Raw genomic sequence first — 12,966 nt, forward strand, 5'->3', positions numbered from 1 at the left:
AGGGGAAGATAGTCTCACATCAACTAGGCGTATCAATGGGCTATGGAGATGCCCATCAATAGATATCAATGTGAGTGAGTAGGGATTGCCATGCAACGGATGCACTAGAGCTATAAGTATATGAAAGCTCAAAAAGAAACTAAGTGGGTGTGCATCCAACTTGCTTGCTCATGAAGACCTAGGGCAATTTGAGGAAGCCCATCATTGGAATATACAAGCCAAGTTCTATAATGAAAAGTTCCCACTAGTATATGAAAGTGATAACATGAGAGACTCTCTACTATGAAGATCATGGTGCTACTTTGAAGCACAAGTGTGGTAAAAGGATAGTAACATTGTCCCTTCTCTCTTTTTCTCTCATTATATATATATATATATATATATATTTGTTTGGGCCTTTTCTCTCTTTTTTTATGGCCTCTTTTTATTTGGGCTTCTTTGGCCTATTTTTTTTATTTTATTTTTCGTCCGGAGTCTCATCCCGACTTATGGGGGAATCATATTCTCCATCATTCTTTCCTCACTGCCTCTAATAATGATGATCATCACACTTTTATTTTTCTTACAACTCAATACTTAGAACAAAATATGACTCTATATGAATGCATCGGCGGTGTACCGGGATATGCAATATGACAATGATGGAGTGTGTCATGATGAACTAGATGGTGGAAAGTTGCATGGCAATATATCTCGGAATGGCTATGGAAATGCCATAATAGGTAGGTATGGTGGCTGTTTTGAGGAAGGTATATGGTAGGTGTATGATATCGGCGAAAGGTGCGCGGTATTAGAGAGGCTAGCAAAGGTGGAAGGGTGAGAGTGCGTATAATCCATGGACTCAACATTAGTCATAAAGAACTCATATACTTATTGCAAAAATCTAGAAGTTATCAAAGAAAAGTATTATGCGCATGCTCCTAGGGGGATAGATTGGTAGGAAAAGACCATCGCTCGTCCCCGACCGCCACTCATAAGGAAGACAATCAATAAATAAATCATGCTCCGACTTCATCACATAACAGTTCACCATACGTGCATGCTACGGGAATCACAAACTTTAACACAAGTATTCTTTAAATTCAAAACTACTCAACTGGCATGACTTTAATATTATCACCTCCATATCTCAAAACAATTATCATGCTTCAATATTTTATTAGTATTCAACACACTCAAAAGAAAGTTTCACAAATCTTGAATACCAAGCATATTATTATTAAGCAAATTACCATGCTATTAAGAGACTCTAAAAATAATTTAAGTGAAGCATGAGAGATCAATAGTTTATTTAAAACAAATCCACCACCGTGCTCTAAAAGATCTAAGTGAGGCACATAGAGCAAAATTATAACGCTCAAAAGATATAAGTGAAGCACATAGAGCAAAATTACTTAGCTCAAAAGATATAAGTGAAGCACATAGAGTATTCTATCAAATTTTAGTATATGTATGGCTCCCTCAAAAGGTGTGTACAGCAAGGATGATTGTGGCATACTAAGACACAAAGACACAAATAATACAAGAAGCTCCAAGCAAAACACATATCATGTTGGTGAATAAAAATATAGCTCCAAGTAAATTACCGATGGAAGTGGACGAAAGAGGGGATGCCTTTCGGGGCATCCCCAAGCTTTGACTTTTTGGTGTCCTTGGATTATCTTGGGGGTGCCATGGGCATCCCCAAGCTTAGGCTCTTGCAACTCCTTGTTCCATGATCCATCAAAAGAATTCACCCAAAACTTGAAAACTTCACAACACAAAACTCAAAATAGAAAACTCGTGAGCTCCGTTGGCGAAAGAAAACAAAAGACCACTTCAAGGTACTGTAATGAACTCATTATTTATTTATATTGGTGTTAAACCTAATGTATTCCAACTTCTCTATGTATTATAAACTATTTTACTAGCCTTAGATTCATCAAAATAAGCAAACAACACACGAAAAACAGAATTTGTTAAAAACAGAACATTCTGTAGTAATCTGTAGCTAGCGCAAGATCTGGAACCCCAAGAATTCTAAAATAAATTGCTGGACGTGAGGAATTTATCTATTAATCATCTTAAAAAATAATTAACTAAATAGCACTCTTCAAATAAAAATGACATCAGTTCTCGTGAGCGCTAAAGTTTCTATTTTTTACAGCAAGTTCAACAAGACTTTCCCCAAGTCTTCCCAACGGTTCTACTTGGCACAAACACTAATTAAACACAAAAAACACAACCAAAACATAGGATAAATAATTTACTTATTACTAAACAGGAGAAAAAAGCAAGGAATAAAAATAAAATTGTGTTGCCTCCCAACAAGCGATATCGTTTAACACCCCTAGCTAGGCATAAAAGCGAGGATAGATCTAAGTATTGCCATCTTTGGTAGGCAATCCATAAGTGCCTCTCATGATAGTTTCATATGGTAATTTTATTTTCTTTCTTGGAAAGTGTTCCATGCCCTTTTTAAATGGAAATTGAAATCTAATATTCCCTTCCTTCATATCAATAATTGCACCAACCGTTCTAAGGAAAGGTCTACCAAGAATAATAGGGCAAGAAGGATTGCAATCTATATCAAGAACAATGAAATCTATGGGCACATATTTCCTATTTGCAACAATAAGAACATCATTAATCCTTCCCACAGGTTTCTTAATAGTGGAATCCGCAAGATGCAAGTTTAGAGAGCAATCACCAAAATTACGGAAATCTAGCAAATCACACAAAGTCTTGGGAATAGTAGAGATACTAGCACCCAAATCACACAAAGCATAAAACTCATGATCTTTAATTTTAATTTTAATAGTTGGTTCCCACTCATCATAGAGTTTTCTAGGGATAGAAACTTTCAACTCAAGTTTTTCTTCATAAGATTGCATCAAGGCATCAACAATATGTTCGGTGAAGGCTTTATTTTGACTATAAGCATGTGGAGAATTTAGCACGGATTGCAACAAGGTAATACAATCAATTAAAGAGCAAATTTCATAATTGAATTCCTTGAAATCCAATATAGTGGGTTTAGCAACATCTAGATTTTTATTTCTTTCAATCCCACTTTCGTCAATTTCATCATTAAGATCTAAATACTCCGAATTTTTAGAACGCCTTCTAGGTAAAGGAAGATCATATTCAGTTTCATCAAGATTAATATTGCAAAATAAAGATTTAATAGGGGACACATCAACAACTTTTAGATCTTCATCTTGATTTTCATAGGAATTGGAGGAACACGCTTTAATAAAGGCATCTTTGGAAGCACTCATCCTAGCGGTTCTTTCTTTGCACTCATCAATGGAAATTCTCATGGCTTTGAGAGACTCATTGATATCATGCTTAGGAGGAATAGATCTAAGCTTTAAAGAATCAACCTCAAGAGAAATTCTATCAACGTTTCTAGCCAAATCATCAACTTTAAGCAATTTCTCCTCAAGCAAAGCATTAAAATTCTTTTGTGAATTCATAAACTCTTTAACACTATTCTCAAATTCAGAGGGCATCTTATTATAATTTCCATAAGAATTGTTGTAGGAATTACCATAATTATTAGAAGGATTACTATGATATGGCCTAGGATTAAAATTCCCTCTATAAGCGTTGTTACCAAAAATATTCCTACCAACAAAATTCACATCCATAGATTCATTGTTATTCTCAATCAAAGTAGACAAAGGCATATCATTAGGATCAGAAGAAACACTCTTAGTAGCAAATAATTTCATAAGTTCATCCATCTTTCCACTCAACACATTGATTTCTTCTATCGCATGCACTTTTTTATTAGATCTTTCAGTATGCCATTGAGAATAATTAACCATAATATTATCTAGGAGTTTAGTAGCATCTCCTAAAGTGATTTCCATAAAAGTGCCTCCCGCGGCCGAATCTGAAAGATTTATAGAAGCAAAATTCAATCTGGCATAAAATTTTTGTATAATCATCCACAAATTCAAACCATGAGTAGGGCAATTACGTATCATTAATTTCATTCTCTCCCAAGCTTGTGCAACATGTTCATGATCAAGTTGTTTAAAGTTCATAATATCGTTTCTAAGAGAGATGATCTTAGCGGGAGGAAAATACTTAGAGATAAAAGCATCTTTGCACTTGTTCCATGAATCAATACTATTCTTAGGCAAAGACGAAAACCAAGCTTTAGCATGATCTCTAAGCGAAAAAGGAAATAGCTTCAATTTAACGACATCATTATTGACATCTTTTTTCTTTTGCATATCACATAAATCAACGAAGCTATTCAGATGAGTAGCGGCATCTTCACTAGGAAGGCCGGCGAATTGATCTTTCATAACAAGATTCAACAAAGCAGTATTAATTTCACAAGATTCAACATCGGTAAGAGGAGCAATCGGAGTGCTAAGGAAATCATTATTATTGGTATTGGTGAAGTCACACAATTTGGTAGTATCTTGAGCCATCGCGACAAGCAAGCAATCTAACACACGAGCAAACAAAAGCAAACGGGCAAAAAGAGGCAAATAGAGAGGGAGGATAGAGAGAGAGAGAGAGCGAATAAAACGACAAGGGTGAATTGGGGGGAGAGGAAAACGAGAGGCAAATGGCAAATAATGTAATGCAAGAGATAGGGATTGTGATGGGTACTTGGTATGTTGACTTTTTGTGTAGACTCCCCGGCAATGGCGCCAGAAATCCTTCTTGCTGCGTCTTGAGCTTGCGTTGGTTTTCCCCGAAGAGGAAGGGATGATGCAGCAGAGTAGCGTAAGTATTTCCCTCAGTTTTTGAGAACCAAGGTATCAATCCAGTAGGAGCCCACACTCAAGTCCCTCGTACCTGCACAAAGCAATATCTACTCGCAACCAACGCGATTAGGGGTTGTCAATACCTTCACGGTCCCTTACGAGAGTGAGATCTGATAGATATAATATTTTTGGTATTTTTGGTATAAAGATGCAAAGTAAAAAGTAAAAGCAAAGTAAAAAAGCAAAGCAAGATTAAAGTGATGGAGATTGATATGATGAGAATAAACCTGGGGGCCATAGGTTTCACTAGTGGCTTCTCTCAAGAGCATAAGTATTCTACGGTGGGTGAGCAAATTACTGTTGAGCAATTGACAGAATTGAGCATAGTTATGAGAATATCTAGGCATGATCATGTATATAGGCATCACTTCCGTGACAAGTAGATCAAAACGATTCTGCATCTACTACTATTACTCCACTCATCGACCGCTATCCAGCATGCATCTAGAGTATTAAGTTAAAAACAGAGTAACGCCTTAAGCAAGATGACATGATGTAGAGAGATAAATTCATGCAATATGAAATAAACCCCATCTTGTTATCCTCGATGGCAACGATACAATACGTGCCTTGCTGCCCCTTCTGTCACTGGGTAAGGACACCGCAAGATCAAACCCAAAGCTAAGCACTTCTCCCATGGCAAGAGCTACCAATCTAGTTGGCCAAACCAAACGGATAATTCGAAGAGACTTGCAAAGATAACCAATCATACATAAAAGAATTCAGAGAAGATTCAAATATTATTCATAGATAAACTTGATCATAAACCCACAATTCATCGGTCTCAACAAACACACCGCAAAAAGAAGATTACATCAAATAGATCTCCACAAGAGAGGGGGAGAAGTTTGTATTGAGATTCAAAGAGAGAGAAGAAGCCATCTAGCTACTAACTATGGACCCGAAGGTCTGAGGTAAACTACTCACACTTCATCGGAGGGGCTAGGATGATGTAGAAGCCCTCCGTGATGACGGCCCTCTTCCGGCGGAGCTCCGGAACAGGCCCCAAGATGGGATCTCGTGGATACAGAAAGTTGCGGCGGTGGAATTAGGATTTTGGCTCCTATTCTGATCGTTTGTGGGTATGTGTGTATATATAGGAGGAAGAAGTATGCCGGAGGAGCAATGAGGGACCCACGAGGCAGGGGGCGCGCCCTAGGGGGGGCGCCCCCCACCCTCGTGACCGCATCTTTTGTTCCTTGGAGCAGGGTCCAAGTCTCCTGGATCACGTTCGGTGAGAAAATCACGTTCCCGAAGATTTTATTCCGTTTGCACTCCGTTTGATATTCCGTTTCTTCGAAACACTGAAATAGGCAAAAAACAGCAATTCTGGGCTGGGCCTCCGGTTAATAGGTTAGTCCCAAAAATAATATAAAAGTGGAAAATAAAGCCCAATATAGTCCAAAACAGTAGATAATATAGCATGGAGCAATCAAAAATTATAGATACGTTGGAGACGTATCAGGCATCCCCAAGCTTAATTCCTGCTCGACCTCGAGTAGGTAAATGATAAAAGAGAATTTTTGATGCGGAGTGCTACTTGGCATAATTTCAATGCAAATTTTCTTAATTGTGGTATGAATATTCAAATTAGAAAGATTCAAGACAAAAGTTTATATTGGCATAAAAATAATAATACTTCAAGCATACTAACAAGGCAATTATGTCTTCTCAAAATAACATGGCCAAAGAAAGTTATCCCTACAAAATCATATAGTCTGGCTATGCTCCATCTTCACCACACAAAGTATTTAAATCATGCACAATCCCGATGACAAGCCAACCAATTGTTTCATACTCTAAATTTTTCAAAACTTTTCAATCTTCACACAATACATGAGCGTGAGCCATGGATATAGCACTATAGGTGGAATAGAATGGTGGTTGTGGAGAAGACAAAAAGGAGGGGAAGATAGTCTCACATCAACTAGGCATATCAATGGGCTATGGAGATGCCCATCAATAGATATCAACGGGCCTCCGGTTAATAGGTTAGTCCCAAAAATAATATAAAAGTGGAAAATAAAGCCCAATATAGTTCAAAACAGTAGATAATATAGCATGGAGCAATCAAAAATTATAGATATGTTGGAGATGTATCAAGGCGGCTTGTGGATGCCTGCCCACGACTGGAAGTCGTCAAGCGGTCCGTCTACATCGAAGGTGCACGCCGGGCTTTCGCCCGTGTGAAGGTGCAATGGGCCAAGCTAGACGCCGTGAAGCTGATCAAGGAAGGGCCACCGGAGGGCAAGGAGAATCGCCACCCCGAGATGTACTATGACGGTGTCCTGAAGGGTGCTCGTCTCGTAGCGGACGAGTGTATGAAAGATATAATATTCGAGTAAACTTGCTTGTGAAATCCTGTAGTTATGAAAACTTGTTCATATGCGCTATGCAACGCTTGTTTGAATTTAAAATATTACCTTCTGTTTGGCTGTTTATCAAATCTGAGAGATGGCAAGTCGTCGGCTTCTGCCCCCATGCCACGAGTGCTGGGGCGTTCGAGATAAACCTGAGCACTCTTGTTCCCATTGTTGGGTCCTTTGAGGGAGGTGCTCAGCACAACGAACAATGCAATCGGACTATAATGCGTTATCACTCTCACTTAGCCATAGAATTCGATAATTTTAAATTTCGGCGAAGCCCCTATGTCGATGTCAAAACTGGCGGATCTCGGGTAGGGGGTCCCAAACTGTGCGTCTAGGCCGGATGGTAACAGGAGGCAAGGGACACGAAGTTTTACCCAGGTTCGGGCCCTCTTGATGGAGGTAAAACCCTACGTCCTTCTTGATTAATATTGATAATATGGGTGTTACAAGAGTAGATCTACCACGAGATCAGAGAGGCTAAGCCCTAGAAGCTAGCCTATGGTATGATTGTATGTTGTGGTTGTTGTTCTACGGACTAAAACCCTTCTGTTTATATAGACACCAGAGAGGGTTAGGGTTACACAAGGTCGGTTACAAAGGAGGAGATATCCATTTACGTATTGCCTAGCTTTCCTTCCACGCCAAGTAGAGTCCCATCCGGACACGAGACGAAGTCTTCAATCTTGTATCTTCATAGTCTATCAGTCCGGCCAATGGAGATAGTCCGGCTGTCCGGAGACCCCCTAATCCAGGACTCCCTCAGTAGCCCCGAACCAGGCTTCAATGACGATGAGTCCGGTGCGCAGTTGTCTTTGGCATTGCAAGGCGGGTTCCTTCTCCAAATTCTGTGTACCTGTCGAAATAATGTCCGGTTCCTTGTGACGGTTTATACTCCTTGGCTTCTACGCCCAATAATGGCCACTTTCCACGTGTCGAGCGAATGTGAAGAGCCAGGGTGTTTTCACATTTAGCCCCTAGCTATGTAAATGAGCCGCCTGTTTAAAAAGACGAGGATTCAGATCCAAATCACATCATCCTCCCTTGCCGAGTCTTCATCGGAGCATGCTCGACAAAGATCCATTCCACCATGGCCAGTCGACGCAGCTCCTCCTCTCGCACCCCTAGTTCCAAGCCTGGAGATTGGGAGAGATGTTCCACCCCGCACAGCAAATTGGTGATGCTTCAGTCCAAGGGATTTCTTCCCCCAGCGTACCTGGTCCCGGTTCGAGCCGGGCTTGCCACCTATAATGGCGGAGAGCAAGCGGAGAGCCGTCCCAATCCCTCCAAGGGAGAGCGGGTATGCCTTGTCCCTTATCTGGTAAGAGGGCTCGGATTCCCAATTCATCCGTTTCTCCGGGGGCTTCTGGAGTTCTATGGCCTCCAGCTGCACAACGTTACGCATGCCTCCCTGCTGCATATCGCGGGATTTGTAGCCCTTTGCGAGTTATTTTTGGGCTGTGAGGCTCATTTCACTTTGTGGAAGAAGCTGTTCTGCCTTGTGCCCCGTTCTAAGACGGGATCAATATATCAAGTGGGCGGAGCCGAAGTGTGGCGTATTGCTGGGACTGGATACCTATCCGGGACCCCAAAGAAGACGTCCAAAGACTGGCCTTCAGAATGGTTTTATATAGAAGATGTCCCCCTTCCGGACCCTATTCAGATCGGCCTTCCTAAGTTTGACAACGCCCCTTTGAAGAAGCGCCAGAGCTGGCGTCCACGGAGCCCCCTAGAGGAAGACGACCGGGACATTTCTTTATCTGATGAGCCGGATAAGCTCTTTAGCTCGATCCGGATTGACCATGATCGAGGTCATGGCTATATGCATTATGCGGGGGGTGTAGCCACTCTAGTATAGAGGCCACCCCATGTGGGACTTCAACGGGAAGGACGACGCCACCCGCCACGGCCGCAAAGGGCCGGGATCGGCTGCTGACCTAACAAAGATCTTGTCCACTTTGTACAAGGGAGAAGAGGAGGAATTCCTCCATGTCAACCCGCAGGGCGGATTCTCTATGTACAATCCTTCGAGCTGGGTAAGCGGAGACTTTTTCTCGCCCATCCGTTTCGTATTCCTGAGTATTCATTCTGGCGATTTCATCGCAGGAGCTGCGCCAGGCCGTAAAGGAGATAAACAACCCTCCTCCACAGCCCGAGGACCCTGGACGGTCCCTTGACCCGGCCTCCCAGGAGGATCCAGACATATCCGTGGAGCTGATCGACGGGTTTTTTTTACAAGGGAGTAATGACAATACCTTGGTGGCCATTACGGCCGATTACCCTGGGCTAGTTCTAGCCTCACAGGTGTCTGAGACCGAAATCCCAGCACTTAAAAAGGGATCCATCCTTGTGCTCTCTCTTTTTTTTCTATTGCCGTATAACAGCCGTGTCTTGCAGGGGAGGTCCTCGGGATAGAAGGCCGAGCCTGTGGCAACTAGCCAACATGGGGCCGCTAGGCCAGGCAGGCTGAAAAGATCCACAGTCCGGATTGAGGCACCAGCGCAGCGGTATGGCGTGCCATCTTTATTGCAAGACATTAGTTATAGAGGCATATTAATTCCCATGCCTCCTTTTTAGGAAAAAGAGCGCTCGCCGGACTATGCCCGGAGAGGCTTCCAATCGCGCCTCCACAAGCCAGGCTCCAAGGACGGACTCAGAGGTGGGAACGAGTACAAGGCATGCACCGGGTGCTCCTCCTACAGAGGATACGGATAGACTGTCCGCCACCCATTCCGAGGTGGAAAGTGCCATGAACCACAGGCGTCGCCGGACTGTTCTTCGTGACGCTTGTTTCTCCCAAGAGGCATTGGATGCCTTCAACTCGGGAGACGCGCACCTCCATGCCGCTCAAAATGGTCTAGCCAGAGCCACGGAGCAGTATGTAAAAGACATACGGGTGAGAAAATTTGATGATTATATATATTAGTAGCCCCTGAGACTTGAAACAGTTAGGATAACTGATTTAAGGATCATTTGTTATGTAGGTTCTTACAGAAAAGAATACTCAACTGTCCCAGGAGCTGGAAGAGTGCAAAGCCCAACTCCAGGCCGCAATGGCTGCAGCAGGGGAGCCCAAAGAGACCCCCTCTGGTATCATATCCGTCAAATGATAAGTATCATATTAGAGTGCGGCTTTATATGCAGATCTGACGATAAAATTGCAGATGACGCTGGAGTGAATCCGGATAAGCAACAACTCATACGCTAGCTGAAGGCCGGTGAGAGCATGCTTACAAGGGTGAGGCAGGAGAAGAATGATCTCCAAGATGCCAACACCAAGCTGGGCGTGGAACTAAAAGATGTTCGTGCCCAACTGTCGGACTCTGTTAAGGAGAATCGGGGGCTTCGACGCGGCATATTTAGTAAGTGCTTGAATGAACTTTGAAAAAGAGTTCGACGAGGAAGCTGGCTGACAGAGTTATGTCTGTAGGTATGCTAACAGGTCGTGCTGCCGAGGAGATGCCTAGTTCAATGGGTGATCTTCTTCCCGAGCTCGCACAGTTGCACGAATGAGTTCGACAGGTGATGCAAGGCGTTTCCCAGGCCTTGTGGCCGTCTGTCTCCATACCCGAAGGCCTTGGAGAGCTTGCAGAAAAGCTGAAGGGAGCACGACGGCGTTTCGGATTATGGAAGATATCGGCCTGCCGTCAGGGCGCCAGGGAAGCTTGGGCAATGGTGAAGACACGGTACACGAAGGCTGACCCGAACCACATGGCCGAAGTTGGACCTGTGGGGCCTGATGGCAAGGAGATCCCTGTGAATTTAGTGTATGGCCAAGTAGAATTGGCCGCAAAGTATTCCCAACAGGACTGTAGACTAGACAGCCTATTGGAGGGCATTGAAGAGGAATTCAACCAGTCAAATTGACTATGTAATTTTAAAGTGACATATATGATGTCTTCTAGCCGGATTGTAGATCGTTTGTCATGGAGGACCTTTTCGCTTCAACCTCAGGACCCGACAGTCCGGAGTGTATCCGAATACCCTCTCGGTTATATAAGAACTGGGGCATGCGTGGAGACCAGGCGTAGGGGTCATTAGTGCTTTATCAGACAAGTGCCCAACTAGTTATGTTATATTACATGGGTAGTAAGAAACATCTTCCAGAGAGAATAGTTCTGTTAAGGGTTCCTTTCCCTGGGTAGGCATGCCCTAAAGTGCATGTCCGGACTGTGACAAGAAGCGCAGTGAAAACGTCTGGGGGTAGATATGGATAATAAATAAAAGTCATCTTTTGTTCACCGACCGAATATTCTCTTAAGAACGCTAGCTTTCGGATTCACCCAGTCTGAGGTACACGTCCGGCTGACCCGGCGGTAACAATCGCAGAGGTGCTCCCCTTATGCCCTAGCCGAATTAACGGGAATGTAGGGCATAAATACAAGAGCCAGGCAACCCAGCTTGGCCAAAACTCAAGTCATATCGATGCATATAATGGTGAAAAAAGGTACATGTGGAAGTATAACACATGTGTTGGGCGCTGGGCCCAGGTAAATAATTTAAGCTTCTGTGAGAGAAGCCCCCAGGTATGAAGAGTGCGGCTAGCGCATCTATGATGTATGAGTGAGGCACAAGGTGATCCTTGAAGGCCTAGGGAAATAAAAAGAAAGAAAGGGAAACAAGATAGATGATGCATATGCAGAAAATGGACGAAGGGAGGGAACTAACGTAAAGTCCAGAGCTAGGCGTGGAATCTTCGGAGCCTAGCTGCGTTCCATGGGTTTGGCTCGAGTCGACTAGTCGATGCATCTGGCAGTCGGTACGCTCCACCGGTCAGAACTTGGTCAATAATGAAGGGACCTTCCCATTTGGGCTCGAGCTTGTTCCTTTTCTTATCCGGCAGCCGTAGAACTAGTTCCCCAACGTTATAAGTTTTGGCCCGTACTTCTCTGCTTTGGTATCTGCGAGCCTGCTACTGGTAAAATGCGGAACGGGCTTTGGCTATGTTGCGCTCTTCCTCCAATGTGTCCAGACCGTCCTGCCGATCGAGCTCGGCTTCTCTTTCTTCGTACATGCGCACTTGAGGTGAGTCATGAATTATGTCACAGGGCAGGACTACCTCTGCGCCGTACACCATAAAAAATGGTGTATATCCGGTACTACGATTCGGCGTGGTCCGCAGTCCCCAGAGTACGGAGTCGAGCTCCTCTACCCAGTGCGTATTGGACTCCGTTAGGGAGCGCACTAATCGGGGTTTAATGCCGCTCATTATAAGACCATTTACTCGTTCGACTTGACCGTTGGTTTGTGGGTGATAGACTGAAGCGTAATCGAGCTTGATGCCCATTTTGCTGCACCAGATTTTTACCTCGTCGGCCATGAAGTTTGTGCCGTTATCAGTGATGATGCTGTGGGGGACGCCATAACGGTGTACAACCCCGGATATGAAATCTATCACTGGTCCGGATTCGACTGTTTTTATCGGTTTAGCCTCTATCCATTTGGTGAATTTGTCCACCATGACCAATAAGTATTTTTTCTTGTGGGTTCCCCCTTTAAGGGGTCCGACCATGTCAAGCCCCCAGACCGGGAAGGGCCATGTAATGGGGATCGTTTGGAGGGCGGTGGGTGGCATGTGGCTTTTATTTGCAAAGAGCTGGCAACCGGTGCAGCGTTGGACCAAGTCCTGTGCATCTGCCCGGGCCGTTGGCTAATAAAATCCTGTGCGAAAGGCCTTGATTACAAGAGCCCAGGCTGCGGCGTGATGGTCGCCGAGTCTGGCGTGAATTTCTGCCAAAAGATTCCGCCCTTCCTCTTCGGAGTAGCACCTTTGAAGGACTCCGGTAGCGCTTTTTTTATACAATTCTCCCTCGTGGACCCTGTAGGCT

Source organism: Triticum urartu, chromosome 3 (assembly GCF_003073215.2).
Source record: "Triticum urartu cultivar G1812 chromosome 3, Tu2.1, whole genome shotgun sequence".
Taxonomy (NCBI): Eukaryota; Viridiplantae; Streptophyta; class Magnoliopsida; order Poales; family Poaceae; genus Triticum; species Triticum urartu.